Genomic DNA, 15,701 nt, shown 5'->3' with positions numbered 1-15,701 from the left:
CTTTATATACGGGGGCAGGGGGCACCCCAAAGACACAACAATTGATCGTTTGATCTTTTAGTCATGTGCGGTGCCCCCCTCCACCATAGTCCACCTCGATAATACTGTAGCGGTGCTTAGGCGAAGCCCTGTGTCGGTAGAACATCATCATCGTCAACACTCGGCTGGATCGGAGTTCGAGGGACGTCATCGGGCTGAACGTGTGCTGAACTCGGAGGTGCCGTACGTTCGGTACTTGATCGGTCGGATCGTGAAGACGTACGACTACATCAACCGCGTTGTTCTAACGCTTCCGCTTTCGGTCTACGAGGGTACGTGGACAGCACTCTCCCCTCTCATTGCTATGCATCACCATGATCTTGCGTGTGCGTAGGAAAAAATTTCAAATTACTACGTTCCCCAACAGTGGCATCCGAGCCTGGTTTTATGCGTAGATGTCATATGCACGAGTAGAACACAAGTGAGTTGTGGGCGATATAAGTCATACTGCTTACCAGCATGTCATACTTTGGTTCGGCGGTATTGTTGGATGAAGCGGCTCGGACCGACATTACGCGTACACTTACGCGAGACTGGTTCTACCGACGTGCTTTGCACACAGGTGGCTGGCGGGTGTCAGTTTCTCCAACTTTAGTTGAACCGAGTGTGGCTACGCCCGGTCCTTGAGAAGGTTAAAACAGCACTAACTTGACGAACTATCGTTGTGGTTTTGATGCGTAGGAAAGAACGGTTCTTGCTCAGCCCGTAGCAGCCACGTAAAACTTGCAACAACAAAGTAGAGGACGTCAACTTATTTTTGCAGGGCATGTTGTGATGTGATATGGTCAAGACGTGATGAAGATATAAGTTGTTGTATGAGATGATCATGTTTTGTTGAAGTTATCGGCAACTGGCAAAAGCCTTATGGTTGTCTCTCTATTGCATGAGATGCAAGCGCCAAATAATTGCTTTACTTTATCGCTATGCGATAGCAATAGTTGCAAGAGCAATAGTTGGCGAGACGACCATGTGACGACACATTGATATAGATAAAGATGATGGAGATCATGGTGCCATGTCGGTGACGATGGAGATCATGACGATGCTTTGGAGATGGAGATCAAAGGCACAAGATGATGATGGCCATATCATGTCACATATTATGATTGCATGTGATGTTTATCTTTCATACATCTTATTTTGCTTTGATTGACGGTAGCATTATAAGATGATCTCTCACTAAATTTCAAGATAAAAGTGTTCTCCCTGAGTATGCACCGTTGCCAAAGTTCGTCGTGCCCAGACACCACGTGATGATTGGGTGTGATAAGCTCTACGTCCATCTACAACAGGTGCAAGCCAGTTTTGCACACGCAGAATACTCGGGTTAAACTTGACGAGCCTAGCATATGCAGATATGGCCTCGGAACCGGGACTTCAAAAATGTTTTGAACGCCACGGAGCATATAAGATGTTCCAAGAGTTGAAATTGGTATTTCATACTCATGCCCGTGTCGAGAGGTATGAGACCTCTGACAGTACTTTGCCTACAAGATGGAAGAGAATAGCTCAACCAGTGAGCATGTGCTCAGATTGTCTGAGTACTACAATTGCTTGAATCAAGTGGGAGTTAATCTTCCAGATAAGATAGTAATGGACAAAGTTCTCTAGTCACTATCACCAAGTTACTAGAACTTCGTGATGAACTATAATATGCAAGGGATGAAGAAAGTAATTCCTGAGCTCTTCGCGATACTAAAATCGGCGAAGGTAGAAATCAAGAAAAACATCAAATGTTGATGGTTGACAAGACCACTAGTTTCAAGGAAAAGGGCAAAGGGAAGAAGGGGAACTTCAAGAAGAACGGCAAGCAAGTTGCTGCTCAAGTGAAGAAGCCCAAGTCTGGACCTAAGCCTGAGACTAAGTGCTTCTACTGCAAAGGGACTGGTCACTGGAAGCGGAACTGCCCCAAGTATTTGGCGGGTAAGAAGGATGGCAAAGTGAACAAAGGTATATTTGATATACATGTTATTGATGTGTACTTTACTAGTGTTTATAGCAACCCCTCAGTATTTGATACTAGTTCAGTTGCTAAAATTAGTAACTCGAAACGGGAGTTGCAGAATAAACAGAGACTAGTTAAGGGTGAAGTGACGATGTGTGTTGGAAGTAGTTCCAAGATTGATATGATCATCATCGCACACTCCCTATACTTTCCGGATTAGTGTTGAACCTAAATAAGTGTTATTTGGTATTTGCGTTGAGCATGAATATGATTGGATCATTTTTATTGCAATACGGTTATTCATGTAAGTTAGAGAATAATTGTTGTTCTGTTCACATGAATAAAACCTTCTATGGTCATACAGCCAATGAAAATGGTTTGTTGGATCTCGATCGTAGTGATACACATATTCATAATATTGAAGCCAAAAGATGCAAAGTTAATAATGATAGTGCAACTTATTTGTGGCACTGCCGTTTAGGTCATATTGGTGTAAAGCGCATGAAGAAACTCCATGCTGATGGGCTTTTTGAATCACTTGATTATGAATCACTTGATGCTTGCGAACCATGCCTCTTGGGCAAGATGACTAAAACGCCGTTCTCCGGAACAATGGAGCGAGCAACAGATTTGTTGGAAATCATACATACTGATGTATGTGGTCCGATCAATATTGAGGCTCGCGGCAAGTATCGTTATTTTCTGACCTTCACAGATGATTTGAGCACATATGGGTATATCTACTTGATGAAACATAAGTCTGAAACATTTGAAAAGTTCAAAGAATTTCAGAGTGAAGTGAAAAATCATCGTAACAAGAAAATAAAGTTTCTAAGATCTGATCGCGGAGACGAATATTTGAGTTACGATTTTGGCCTTCAATTAAAACAATGTGGAATAGTTTCACAAACTCATGCCACCTGGAACACCATAGCGTAATGGTGTGTCCGAACATCGTAACCGTACTTTATTAGATATGGTGCAATCTATGATGTCTCTTATCGATTTACCACTATCATTTTGGGGTTATGCATTAGAGACAACTGCATTCACGTTAAATAGGGCACCATCAAAATCCGTTGAGACGACGCCTTATGAACTGTGGTTTGGTAAGAAACCAAAGTTGTTGTTTCTTAAAGTTTTGGGTTGCGATGCTTATGTGAAAAAGTTTCAACATGATAAGCTTGAACCCAAATTGGAGAAGTGCGTCTTCATAGAATACCCAAAATGTTCGGTACACCCTCTATCACAGATCCGAAGGCAAGATCTTTGTTGCTAAGAATGGATCCTTTCTAGATAAGCAGTTTCTCTTGAAAGAAGTGAGTGGGAGGAAAGTAGAACTTGATGAGGTAACTATACCTGCTCCCTTATTGGAAAGTAGTTCATCACAAAAATCCGGTTCTTGTGACTCCTACACCAATTAGTGAGGAAGCTAATGATGATGATCATGTAACTTCAAATCAAGTTACTACCGAACCTCGTAGGTCAACCAGAATGAAATCCGCACCAGAGTGGTATGGTAATCATGTTCTGGAGATCATGTTACTTGACCATGACGAACCTACGAACTATGAGGAAGCGATGATGAGCCCAGATTCCGCAAAAAGGCTTAAGGCCATGAAATCTGAGATAGGATCCATGTATGAGAACAAAGTATGGACTTTGATTGACTTGCCCAATGATCGGCGAGCCATTGAAATTAAATGGATCTTCAAGAGGAAGACGACGCTGATAGTAGTTTTACTATCTACAAAGCTAGAATTGTCGCAAAAGGTTTTTCGACAAGTTCAAGGTGTTGAGTACGATGAGAGTTACTCACTCGTATCTATGCTTAAGTCTGTCCGAATCATGTTAGCAATTGCCGCATTTTATGAAATCTGGCAAATGGATAAACAAAACTGCATTCCTTAATGGATTTATTAAAAAGAGTTGTATATGATGCAACCAGAAGGTTTTGTCAATCCTAAAGGTGCTAACAAAATATGCAAGCTCCAGCGATCCATCTATGGACTGGTGCAAGCATCTCGGAGTTGGAATATACGCTTTGATAAGTTGATCAAAGGATATAGTTTTATACAGACTTGCGGTGAAGCCTGTATTTACAAGAAAGTGAGTGGGATCACTACAACATTTCTGATAAGTATATGTGAATAACATATTGTTGATCGGAAATAATGTAGAATTATTCTGCAAAGCATAAAGGAGTATTTGAAAGGAGTTTTTCAAAGAAGGACCTCGGTGAAGCTGCTTACATATTGAGCATCAAGATCTATAGAGATAGATCAAGATGCTTGATAAGTTTTTTCAATGAGTACATACCTTGACAAGATTTTGAAGTAGTTCAAAATGGAACAATCAAAGAAAGAGTTTCTTGCCTGTGGTACAAGGTGTGAAATTGAGTAAGACTCAAAGCCCGACCACGGTAGAAGATAGAAAGAGAATGAAAGTCATTCCCTATGCCTCAGCCATAGGTTCTATAAAGTATGCCATGTTGTGTACTAGATCTATTGCATACCCTACCACTGAGTTTGGCAAGGGAGTACAATAGTGATCTAGGAGTAGATCACTGGACAGCGGTCAAAATTATCCTTAGTGGAATAAGGATATGTTTCTCGATTATGGAAGTGACAAAAGGTTCGTCGTAAAAGGGTTACGTCGATACAAGTTTTGGCACTGATCCAGATGACTCTAGGTCTTCATCTAGATACATATTGAAAGTGGGAGCAATTAGCTAAAGTAGCTCCGTGCAGAGCATTGTAGACATAGAAATTTGCAAAATACATATGGATCTGAATATGACAGACCCGTTGACTAAACTTCTCTCACAAGCAAAACATGATCACACCTTAGTACTCTTTGGGTGTTAATCGCATAGCGATGTGAACTAGATTACTGACTCTAGTAAACCCTTTGGGTGTTGGTCACATGACAATGTGAACTATGGGTGTTAATCACATGGTGATGTGAACTATTGATGTTAAATCACATGGCGATGTGAACTAGATTATTGACTCTAGTGCAAGTGGGAGACTGAAGGAAATATGCCCTAGAGGCAATAATAAAGTTATTATTTATTTCCTTATATCATGATAAATGTTTATTATTCATGCTAGAATTGTATTAACCGGAAACATAATACATGTGTGAATACATAGACAAACAGAGTGTCACTAGTATTCCTCTACTTGACTAGCTCGTTAATCGAAGATGGTTATGTTTCCTAACCATAGACATGAGTTATCATTTGATTAACGAGATCACATCATTAGGAGAATTATGTGATTGACTTGACCCATTCCGTTAGCTTAGCACTTGATCGTTTAGTATTCTGCTATTGCTTTCTTCATGACTTGTACATGTTCCTATGACTATGAGATTATGCAACTCCCGTTTACCGGAGGAACACTTTGTGTGCTACCAAACGTCACAACGTAACTGGGTGATTATAAAGGTGCTCTATAGGTGTCTCCGAAGGTACTTGTTGGGTTGGCGTATTTCGAGATTAGGATTTGTCACTCCGATTGTCGGAGAGGTATCTCTGGGCCCTCTCGGTAATGCACATCACTTAAGCCTTGCAAGCATTGCAACTAATGAGTTAGTTGCGGGATGATGTATTACAGAACGAGTAAAGAGACTTGCCGGTAACGAGATTGAACTAGGTATTGAGATACCGACGATCGAATCTCGGGCAAGTAACATACCGATGACAAAGGGAACAACGTATGTTGTTATGCGGTCTGACCGATAAAGACCTTCGTAGAACATGTGGGAGCCAATATGAGCATCTAGGTTCCGCTATTGGTTATTGACCGGAGACGTGTCTCGGTCATGTCTACATAGTTCTCGAACCCGTAGGGTCCGCACGCTTAAAGTTTCGATGACGGTTATATTATGAGTTTATGAATTTTGATGTATCGAAGGTTGTTCGGAGTCCCGGATGTGATCACGGACATGACGAGGAGTCTCGAAATGGTCGAGACATGAAGATTGATATATTGGAAGCCTATATTTGGATATCGAAAGTGTTCCGGGTGAAATCGGGATTTTACCGGAGTACCGGAGGGGTTACCGGAACCCCCCGGGGGGTTAATGGGCCATAGTGGGCCTTAGTGGAGAAGAGGAGAGGCGGCAGGGCAGGGCCGCGCGCCCCTCCCCCCCTAGTCCGAATAGGACAAGGAGAGGGGGCGGCGCCACCCCTTTCCTTCCTCTCTCCCTCCTCTTTCCCCCCTTCTCCTAATCCAACAAGGAAGGGAGGGAGTCCTACTCCCGGTGGGAGTAGGACTCCTCCTTTCGCGCCTCCTCCTGGCCGGCCGCACCTGCCCCCCTTGCTCCTTTATATACGGGCGCAGGGGGCACCCCAAAGACACAACAATTGATCGTTTGATCTTTTAGCCGTGTGCGGTGCCCCCCTCCACCATAGTCCACCTCGATAATACTATAGCGGTGCTTAGGCGAAGCCCTGCGTCGGTAGAACATCATCATCGTCACCACGCCGTCGTGCTGACGAAACTCTCCCTCAACACTCGGCTGGATCGAAGTTCGAGGGACGTCATCGGGCTGAACGTGTGCTGAACTCGGAGGTGCCGTACGTTCGGTACTCGATCGGTCGGATCATGAAGACGTACGACTACATCAACCGCGTTGTGCTAACGCTTCCGCTTTCGGTCTACGAGGGTACGTGGACAACACTCTCCCCTCTCGTTGCTATGCATCACCATGTTGCGTGTGCGTAGGAATTTTTTTGAAATTACTATATTCCCCAACAGGCAGGGCCCGGTGGACCAAGCCGGCGGCGGCGGGGGGAGAAGGACGGGGAGGAGGCGAAGGAGAGGGGAGAAGCGGGGTTCGCCCGTCGCCCGCGCGGGGGTGGGGGGGGGTCGAACGAGTGAACGGGGACCGGGGGGAGGGGCGGGACGGGCCGGGGCGCGCGCCAGCGGCAGCGGGAGGAGGCTAGGGCGGCGGCGGCGGGAACCCTACGGTGGATCTGTTCTCCTCTGGTGGGCTCGTGGTGGTTCCTCGTTCCATTCTTTCACCAAATGAATAACCATCGTACGTATGCATGAGCTAGAAAAAATCATAACAACTTAACTATACGCATCTTATGTTTGATGGGCGATTTAAGGCAGCACAGACTTGTATTAACTAGACTCCATATTTAAAAGTCAGAGAGCTTCCTCATCTATGCCACCTTCGTTTGCACCAAGATGCATTTTTATGTTTTGTTCCATTATCCCCTGATAGTGGAACTCGAGCCCTTCCGGGATCCTACGGAAAACAAATCTATGCCGCCTTCGCGAACAAACAGGGGAAGAAGACGATAGAACAAAAAAGCAAGAGCACAAACTGCTATTGCGTCTAAATATGTCATTTCATTATGGTTTCAAAGTAATGAATATGAAACTATAATTTTTATGCTTGCGTATTTCAAAAAATATATAATGAACAAAAAAGGGGAACCTCAAGTGGTTTAATGAACCGTCTAAGATGTTAAACATATCAGCAGGTTGTGTGTTCACATATGCTTGCGATAAGGCCTATCACAGGTAGTTTCAATGCAAAACCGCCTAGGCCTATCGCAGGTGTTTACATACACTTCTTCTTGTTGGTATTGGATTCAACTGTATTAAAAATGGAACAAAATGGAAAGCTCAAAACATTCAGCCCAAAAATAATTGGAAAATCGTAAAATCTTTGAACTCTTGCCCATGGAAAACTATTTCTACCGGTGTACGCAAACCCAAAATAATACAATTAATGTCGCCTGATCCAGAAAGATCTTCTAGACAATGGAGTATTAACCTTTAACAAAAAGGCCGTGAAGCTACAAGAACATTGGGTGACTGGGACACACCGAAACATCCACAAAGTTGCGATCGAAGTAGGCCAAGATCCTTGATTTTCGTGAAGCAGTCATAGCAGACCTGCAGTCCGCAATTCGTCCAGCTGTGTGTCCTGCATTGCAGCCCGAAATCCAAGATTTACACGACAGTTTATTCTTGTTGGCTACAAACTAAGTTTCCTGCTACCTCCTACTCCCATGTATTTCTGTCGCCTCAGCGTGTCAAACCTTGCATCAGTTTTCATGGATATCACCCCGATGCTTGCACAAGCACAACTAGCAATGTAGAACACTTTTCATCTACTTATGAACTCTAGAGCACTAGAAGTGCCGAATATGTATGAATGTAGTGTGAGGGAGAGGGTGCATAAGTGCAACAGAAGTGGCTTCATCAGCTGAATAATTGTCGTACAAATGCCATGAATGGAGCTGGGAAAATCAGCGCTAGTTAACTATCCGGTAGATGATGGTTGATGTATGAATTCAAAGCATCACAATCTCTCTTTCCTTATGAATGAAAGTAGCAGAATTGTATTAACTAGACTCTCCTTATTTTTAAGCACTTGAAGTTTCAGTCCCTTTTTGCGTGTGCAATTGTGTTTCACTAATTTTTTGTCATGTTTCAGTCACTTCTACGATTTCAGTTACTTTTGTTAAGTTTCAGTCAGTTTTCCAAACTTTCAATCACCCTTTTATTGATACTGCACTATTTTTTGCATTTTTTGCAACTACACTTTTATTTTAGTGGAATTGCAACTTGTCCTCGAAGTAATTGTACTTACCTTTAAAAAATGTTTCCTTTTTGCTGCAATTGCATTTTGCTTTGGTGCAAAAAGAACACCGTCGCTCTCTCATCATTAACCAACAAATTGCCATGCAGGTGCAAAGAACTTCCGACCGGATCCTCCGGATAACCGGAGGAGAGCGACGTTGAGATTTCAACCGGCGAACAAGTGTGGTGCTCACATCCCGAGGCTACGATGTCGTCGGACAGAAGGTGGAGTAAATAAATATAGCTTGTAAAGAGCTCCCACCGATGGACACTTGCTGCTTGTGGAGAGCACCCACTAGAAAGCAGAGGGTTTAGAGTAGAACCGGAGCAGGGCAGAGGAAGAAGACAGGTTCAGTTCCTTTTTGTTCGATGTCTCGCTCGGCTGAAGCTGCTCTCATTTTGTAACTAGTGGAGCCAAGCCACCGGCCCAGTCCCACAGGCCATCGGCCCATATCCATCATGCCCAGTACACTCCCATAAATGAGTATGAACAAGGTGTGGTAAATTGAAAGTCTGAAACATAAAAGAAACCAAATTTGCTCTTTCTGGGTAAGGATACTGTCCGGAGATGGTAGATGGGTCAGCTGTGAACATTTGGGTGCTTCATAGCTCAAGGAAGGTGTATGAAGGGAGGCCGAAATATGCACTCATGTGAAGTTGCTATACAATGCTTGCTTATCGCTACATATCGGATGTCATGTACAATAGACACATACCAAATGCTTAATTATCACGTGAAGTTGCTATACTACAGAATGGTTGAACATAGTTGCTTATTTTCAGAAGGAATAAGAAGGTGGTACATATGTCTGAAATGCCCTACATGATTTTGTTAGAATCCATTTCCCTGATGATGGTCAACGACCAAACTTTGATCCAGCGCGATTGTGCTAGTGTTGTGATTGAAGCTGCATTCGTCAAAAATCCATTTCCCAGCTTGCTCGTTTGAAGATCTTCATTCTTAGTTACATGATCCTTTGCGACTTTTGGGTGTTGTGAAATTCACTATGCCGCCTAAACTTAAGATTCAAAAACATAAAGAAACTACGCATCCAGATACATGAGCATGTCGGGCTACTATTTCCCGGTCAATGGATTATAGAAATAGACTATCAAGTTTCTGAATGCCATGCGGCATACAAGCGACAATTTTGTGTGCTATCCTGGAACGAGTGTGGAATGAGAGTAGAGAAGGATATTAGACACATCTTAAAGAAATGAAACCCATGAGTTATCAGAGTATGAAACTAAGGATGGAAACGTTCTGGACCGGAGGAGGGGGTGTATAAATAGGAGACTTGTAAGTAAAACCAGATGTGTTTGCAAATTTAACGTACCTTGATGTAGCACAACGACCAAAACCCACATGTCTTAATTCAGGGAAGGTGTTATTAACTGGTAGTCGCTCCCTATTGATTGCCCTTGGTTGGGTACGCTTGATGGATGGGCATTTGGCATTGAACATAGGCTAGAACACATGTAGATGGACAAAGCCACAAGCTTGATGGATGGGCATTTGGCATTGAACATAGGCTAGAACACATGTAGATGGACAAAGCCACATGGTCTCTGACTACAATGTGAGCCATACCTGGAGTAATAATTAGGGAGGCTGACATGTAGAAAACACCCATCGTATATAAATATATAATCAATGAATGAGTACGAGAAAATTGGCGCAGACTACATTGCTGATGAAATAATGGTCGGTGGATGAATTTAAAACAACACACAATTGTCTTAGCTAGCATCTCCATAATATGAAAACTCTCTTGGAGCTCTAATGTTATCAAATCTCAATCTTCTGCCATAATAGATAGGTACTCCTCAACAACTCCCACCAAGAACATTGGTTTACTTGCAATATTTAGCTTTAGGTGATGTGCAAATGCTAAACATATCAACATTAGGGGGAGAACGATCACTACCTTATTGTTTGACCTTCCAAAAAAATTGTAAGGAAAAATATATCCACAAATAAAAGCTGAAAAATACTAGGAGGAAAACTGATTACAATGCAAATAGGTTCCACTACTATAGAACATTTGGCGGAGTGTTGGCAGACTGAAACACAAGATTTACTTTTGGCTAACTGTGCATGAAAGAAACACAAGGTCAATGCTCAAAAGAAAAGGTTTTTTCATGAATGTCTACAACCGCCCTCTGTGTTAACTTGTGTTTCTTTTCAAACCGTCTATGGTTACTCCCTATGGCTTGTATTTTTGCTCTAAGACAGTTGTAAACCATATTTCTCTTATTTGTTCTCATCCTCTTCATGTGGTGGCTGGTTCGCCTCCAACACAAGTGTGCCTTCCCCCTCTTCAGATCGTACCCCCCACATACCACCTGATTCCTCACAATATCCTTAGGCGGATCTACCTCAAGGATCTATCTCGCCACGGAAGGTGAACTCCGACCACCACCGCCACACCGAGTAGGCGACCATAGGGTCGTGCCCCTGTCGAGGAGAGGGGGCCACACAGACATGCCCACTGGCTCGAGCTTGCAGGTAGTTTTCATAGCAAATCCAACTGGAACAAAGCTTATTCTAGTTGGTCTCCGATATAAATGTATAACAAATGTAATTGATTTAATTAGTAACACGCACAAGTGATCATATAGATTGTTAAGACACTCATCCCAAGGCAGGAAAAAATGGAAAAATCTTTGAACTGTTGTCACATTAAAAAATATTCCTACCCGTCAACCCAAACTCAAAATACACAATGTCATGCAATCGAGAACAGATCTGATAGACGAAGGAAATACAATTACCAAGTTTGTATTGTCTGTGTCGTGAGTTTTAACTAAAAGATAGCAAAGCTACAAAAAAAGAGGGGAATAGTTGACATGCTCAAAGTAGCGAACTAAAAGATAGCAAAGCTACCAAAAAAGTAGGGAATATTCAACATGCTCAAAGTAGCGAACTAAAAGATAGCAAAGCTACCAAAAATACTGGGGAATACTCAACATCTTCAAAGTAGTGATCAGAGTATGCGAAACTTTTGGGAGGACGCTCCTGAGGATCAATAGCACCGGGAAAGTATGTGGTACACCCAGCCATTTGATGCTATCGGTACATCCGATTTATAAACTCCTATTTACCAATGTTGAAAATTTCTGAAAACAAATTATGTTACTATAGTACCAAGAACCTATTGTACCACAAATTTTCATATGCAAATCGAAACATAGTATGAGAAACAAAAATGACAAATTCATTGATAGTAAAGAAAATGTGCCAAATTAGAGGCCCAATTTGCATTAGATACTATTCACATCATGATTTGTCTTTTTTGTTTCTAGATAAGTATTTTAAATCTGGGTTTAAACTTGTATACTATGGTACATATGTACTCCCTCCGATCCTAAATACTCTACGCATAACTTTTGTTGATTTTTTCCCTAATACTCTGCACGTTCCCTTTTTTTCTCCACACTTTCCTACTGTGCCCTTGTCACCGGACGGGGCTTGCCTGCGGCCGCTTGGGGCGACCATCCGTGCGTCGCACGGCTGTGCGTGCACCCCCTCCCGCTCCAGATTTTTTCATCCAAAAAGAAAAACAAATACAGATCATAATACTGATTCCCTTCCGTAATACTCTCATCATTAAAACTGAATACAGAACGGAAGGAAATAATTACAATCACCCGCGAAACAGATGCACAGAATACACGCGCCAAAATGCAAAATTACTGCTCATAGGAGGCGGCCGGCGGAGGTGACCTACAGTCTTAACGCACACAACAATCCTGGGCGAAGCACAGGGATTCTTCTTTTCTTCTCTTGAATTGTGCAGCAAAGGAATCCGCGCCTCTGATGGCTTCTCCGAGGAGTGGTCCATCGAACCAGGAGGGTGCCGATCAATCTGACGCATCAAAAGTAATAAATCTCACTCAGTTCTTCAAGGTCAAATTCTCTAATTTCTTTGTTTTGAACTATTGCAGGAACACAGCCCTCAATGCAAACAAATATGATTGTAAAAAAGATTGACTTACCATTAACTGCGACACAATCCCGAGTGTTGGACAGAAAGAAGTAGCATGTATGAAGCATAACAAAGCAGTACCATGCACCCTTGTGGAACTTGTACAACAAACCATGGCCAGAATCTGCAGATCCAAACAACGACGGAAAATTAGTTTATTCTGCATTTAGAAAAACAAAGCAGTACCATGTACAGTACCCCTAATTCACATTTAATTGAATGTGCGGACATTCTTGTAGCATCTCTGATTTCAGTTCCTGGAAAACATCCAGTACAGTTTTTGTATTCAGTGCATATAGTTCCTGGGAAGCAGTGGCGGTGCCAGAAATGTTGTCTTGTGTAGTCAATTTAAAACTGTGTAGTCAAATATATGAATTTATACAATTTGTTTCAATATTTCTGCACCTATATGCTAGTTTTATCAAAAAGTTGGGTAGTCAATTGACTACCCAGCTTGTACGTGGCTTCGCCACTGCTGGGAAGTATTAACTAAATTGAATCTTAATTGATATATGATTTGCAGGAAACTGCAGTAGATCACACCAATGAAAGGGTATCAAAGCTTGGCATGAAACTTTGCTACTTTGTGCACAGGATTATCGGACAAACCACACGTACACCTATCTACAAAAGCAAAACTTAGCTCTGAATCCCTCTTTGACAGAGACTATTGGAGCCTCTAACTATAGTTCAATGACAGGACAAAATCAAGGCTTACTTCTTCAACCGAAGGCGACATCTATTATAAATGCTACAACACAGCCATCAGTTGGTCAAACCACCCTGATGCCACCACAGACCCAAGACCCACACAATACTCAAGTGGTATAACATTCCATACTTTCCAATTTCTGAACTTCAATGAAACTGAAATTGCTAATTTTCTGTCCAGGGTCATCCGATAAATCACATGTATTTACAGCAGCAACACTCGGCGCAGAATCCCTTAGTGCAAAGCACCATTGGAACCTCTACCTCTAGTATGATGACAGGACAAAATCAAGCTTTCCTCAATCAACCGAAGCCAGCATGATCTATTTTGTTGTCGCGTGTTTTATCTCATGTGTTTTTTGACCTCCAAGTTGCAAATAATTTTTATTAGAACTTATACGTACCCTCAACTGAATGCTACTACATCTTCCCAATCAAATATACTAGTTCACAGATATTTTTTTATTGCAATGGTACTAATTCATAGAATTAGCTATGAAGAATTTTCCACAAGCATCATGCTCATATGAGCCTCTAAGCTATCCTTCTCTCAGTTTAAGTTACGATGACAAGGATCCCAATGATCCATTTTAATTTTGCGAAATATATGTACACAGAACCATCTATCTGAATGTCATGCTAAGAGGCATAGAGCGAACAGAGAAAAGATTGACAATCGGTCTGAATTTAGCATGCAAAGAATCTTAATTTAACTGAATGAAAACAGAGTAATGGAATTGCTATTAGCTTTCCTTCTCTGAATTTAACACGCATTAGATGGAATGCCACAAGAAGAAGTGGAAATTACCTCTGTTCAGCGGAGGTAATGCTGTATGTATGAGCTGCAATCCCTTTCTTCTTCCTCTCCGAGTACCAAATAGATGGCGCTCATGCTACTATCCTCGACTTCCTTCTTCTCGCCTCTTGACCCCTCCTCCACAAGCCCGAGGACCAGCCTGCCAAGGACACGCCGCCGCCCTCTTGCTTGGCCGTCCCACATGCTACCGCTAGGATCCGCGACTCATATTAGCGAGGACGGCGCCGCGGAGGATCCCGTTCCGACCGAGCTGCTGCACGGCCAGTTCCAGCAGGTGCACCAGTGCGGCGGCCAGCCGAGACGGAGATGCTGGTCTAGGAGGCGCACGAGGCCGGCGGCCAGCCTAGCCGGAGGGAGGTTTAGCAGGCGCAGGAGGTCGGCGGCCAGCCTAGCCGGGAGGGAGGTCCAGCAGGCGCACGCGGGCGGCGGCCAGCCGAGCCGGGATGAGGTGAGATGCGCGGGTGCGCTCGCCCGAGTGGAAGCTGCACGGCAGTGCGACGAGATCCGCTCGGCGTCGGTGGGCACCGAGCCTAGATGCTGGAGGAGCAGGAGCAGCAGAGGGACATGGAAAGCTTCGGCGCGAGCTTGAGTTCAGACCAAGGAAGAAGAGGAATGTGGATAAGAGTGTATCGATACAGACCCAATAGGTATTATGATCTGTATTTGTTTTTCTTTTTGGATGAGAAAATCTGGAGCGGGAGGGGGTGCACGCACAGCCGTGCGATGGCTGTGTCACACGGATGGTCGCACCAAGCGGCCGCAGGCAAGCCCCGTCCCTTGTCACCCGCCTCTCATGCAGCCACTCATAGGCATGGGTTAACTGCGGGGCATGAATCAAGGAGCGCATGCACGCATGCAAGGCTGGAGTTGAGGCGATTTGATAGGAAGAGCCGATCAACTACATGCAATTAATAACGGCCAGCATCGTATCCCACGCAGAAGCAGGGGCAAATTGGTCCAGAAGTAACAGATCCATTCTTTCCTTGGTATGCGTGCGAGAAGTTATGCGCAGAGTAAAAAAAATCGGAGGGGGTATTATACTTACATGGTTACACAATTTTGTATTTTGCTAATGCTTCTAAAGTAAGTTAAGGTGATTGGTGCACCGGTAGCACCAAATGCTCCGGTGCATCAGATACTTTCCCTCATAGCACCTCCAACAATGAAGCCATGGCTGCACACCCGCCTGCAGGTCACACTTCAAAGTCAGCCCAGGATCCTTGTCTTCTACGACAAGATCCTCTGAGAGAGCCTGGCAATATTCTTGATGGCAACAAATTAAGTTTTCTGCTACCTCCTACTCCCATGTATTCTTGTGGTCTCAACATGGAAAACTATCAACTTCCATGGATGTTTTCCCCATGCTTGCACAACTAGCTAGTAACGTAGAACACTTTGTTTATTGTTATGAACTCTGTAGCACTACAGGCACTGATTATTTATCAACTGAAGGGCGAGGGAGAGGCTGCATAAGTGCAACACAAGTGCCCTCGCCAACTGAATAACTGCCATACAAATGCGGTAGTTAACTTTACCGTAGATGATGGTTCATGGATGAATTTAAAGCAACTCTCTCTTTCTCTCTGCCC

The 15,701-nt window shown here is 43.4% G+C and overlaps 1 long non-coding RNA gene across 1 annotated transcript; it reads right to left on the bottom strand.

Annotated features, from left to right (window-relative positions):
- Nucleotides 1–11,915: 11,915 nt before the first annotated feature.
- On the bottom strand, nt 11,916–14,777 carry LOC123168284 (uncharacterized). The gene is made up of 3 exons (XR_006484276.1): nt 14,104–14,777; nt 12,595–12,708; nt 11,916–12,464 (listed from the first exon to the last, which is right to left on the bottom strand). It is a non-coding gene; the product is annotated as an uncharacterized lncRNA (long non-coding RNA).
- Between the last annotated feature and the right edge of the window lie 924 nt (nt 14,778–15,701).

Source organism: Triticum aestivum, chromosome 7D (assembly GCF_018294505.1).
Source record: "Triticum aestivum cultivar Chinese Spring chromosome 7D, IWGSC CS RefSeq v2.1, whole genome shotgun sequence".
NCBI lineage: Eukaryota > Viridiplantae > Streptophyta > Magnoliopsida > Poales > Poaceae > Triticum > Triticum aestivum.
This window is presented reverse-complemented; position numbering and strand designations above follow the sequence as displayed.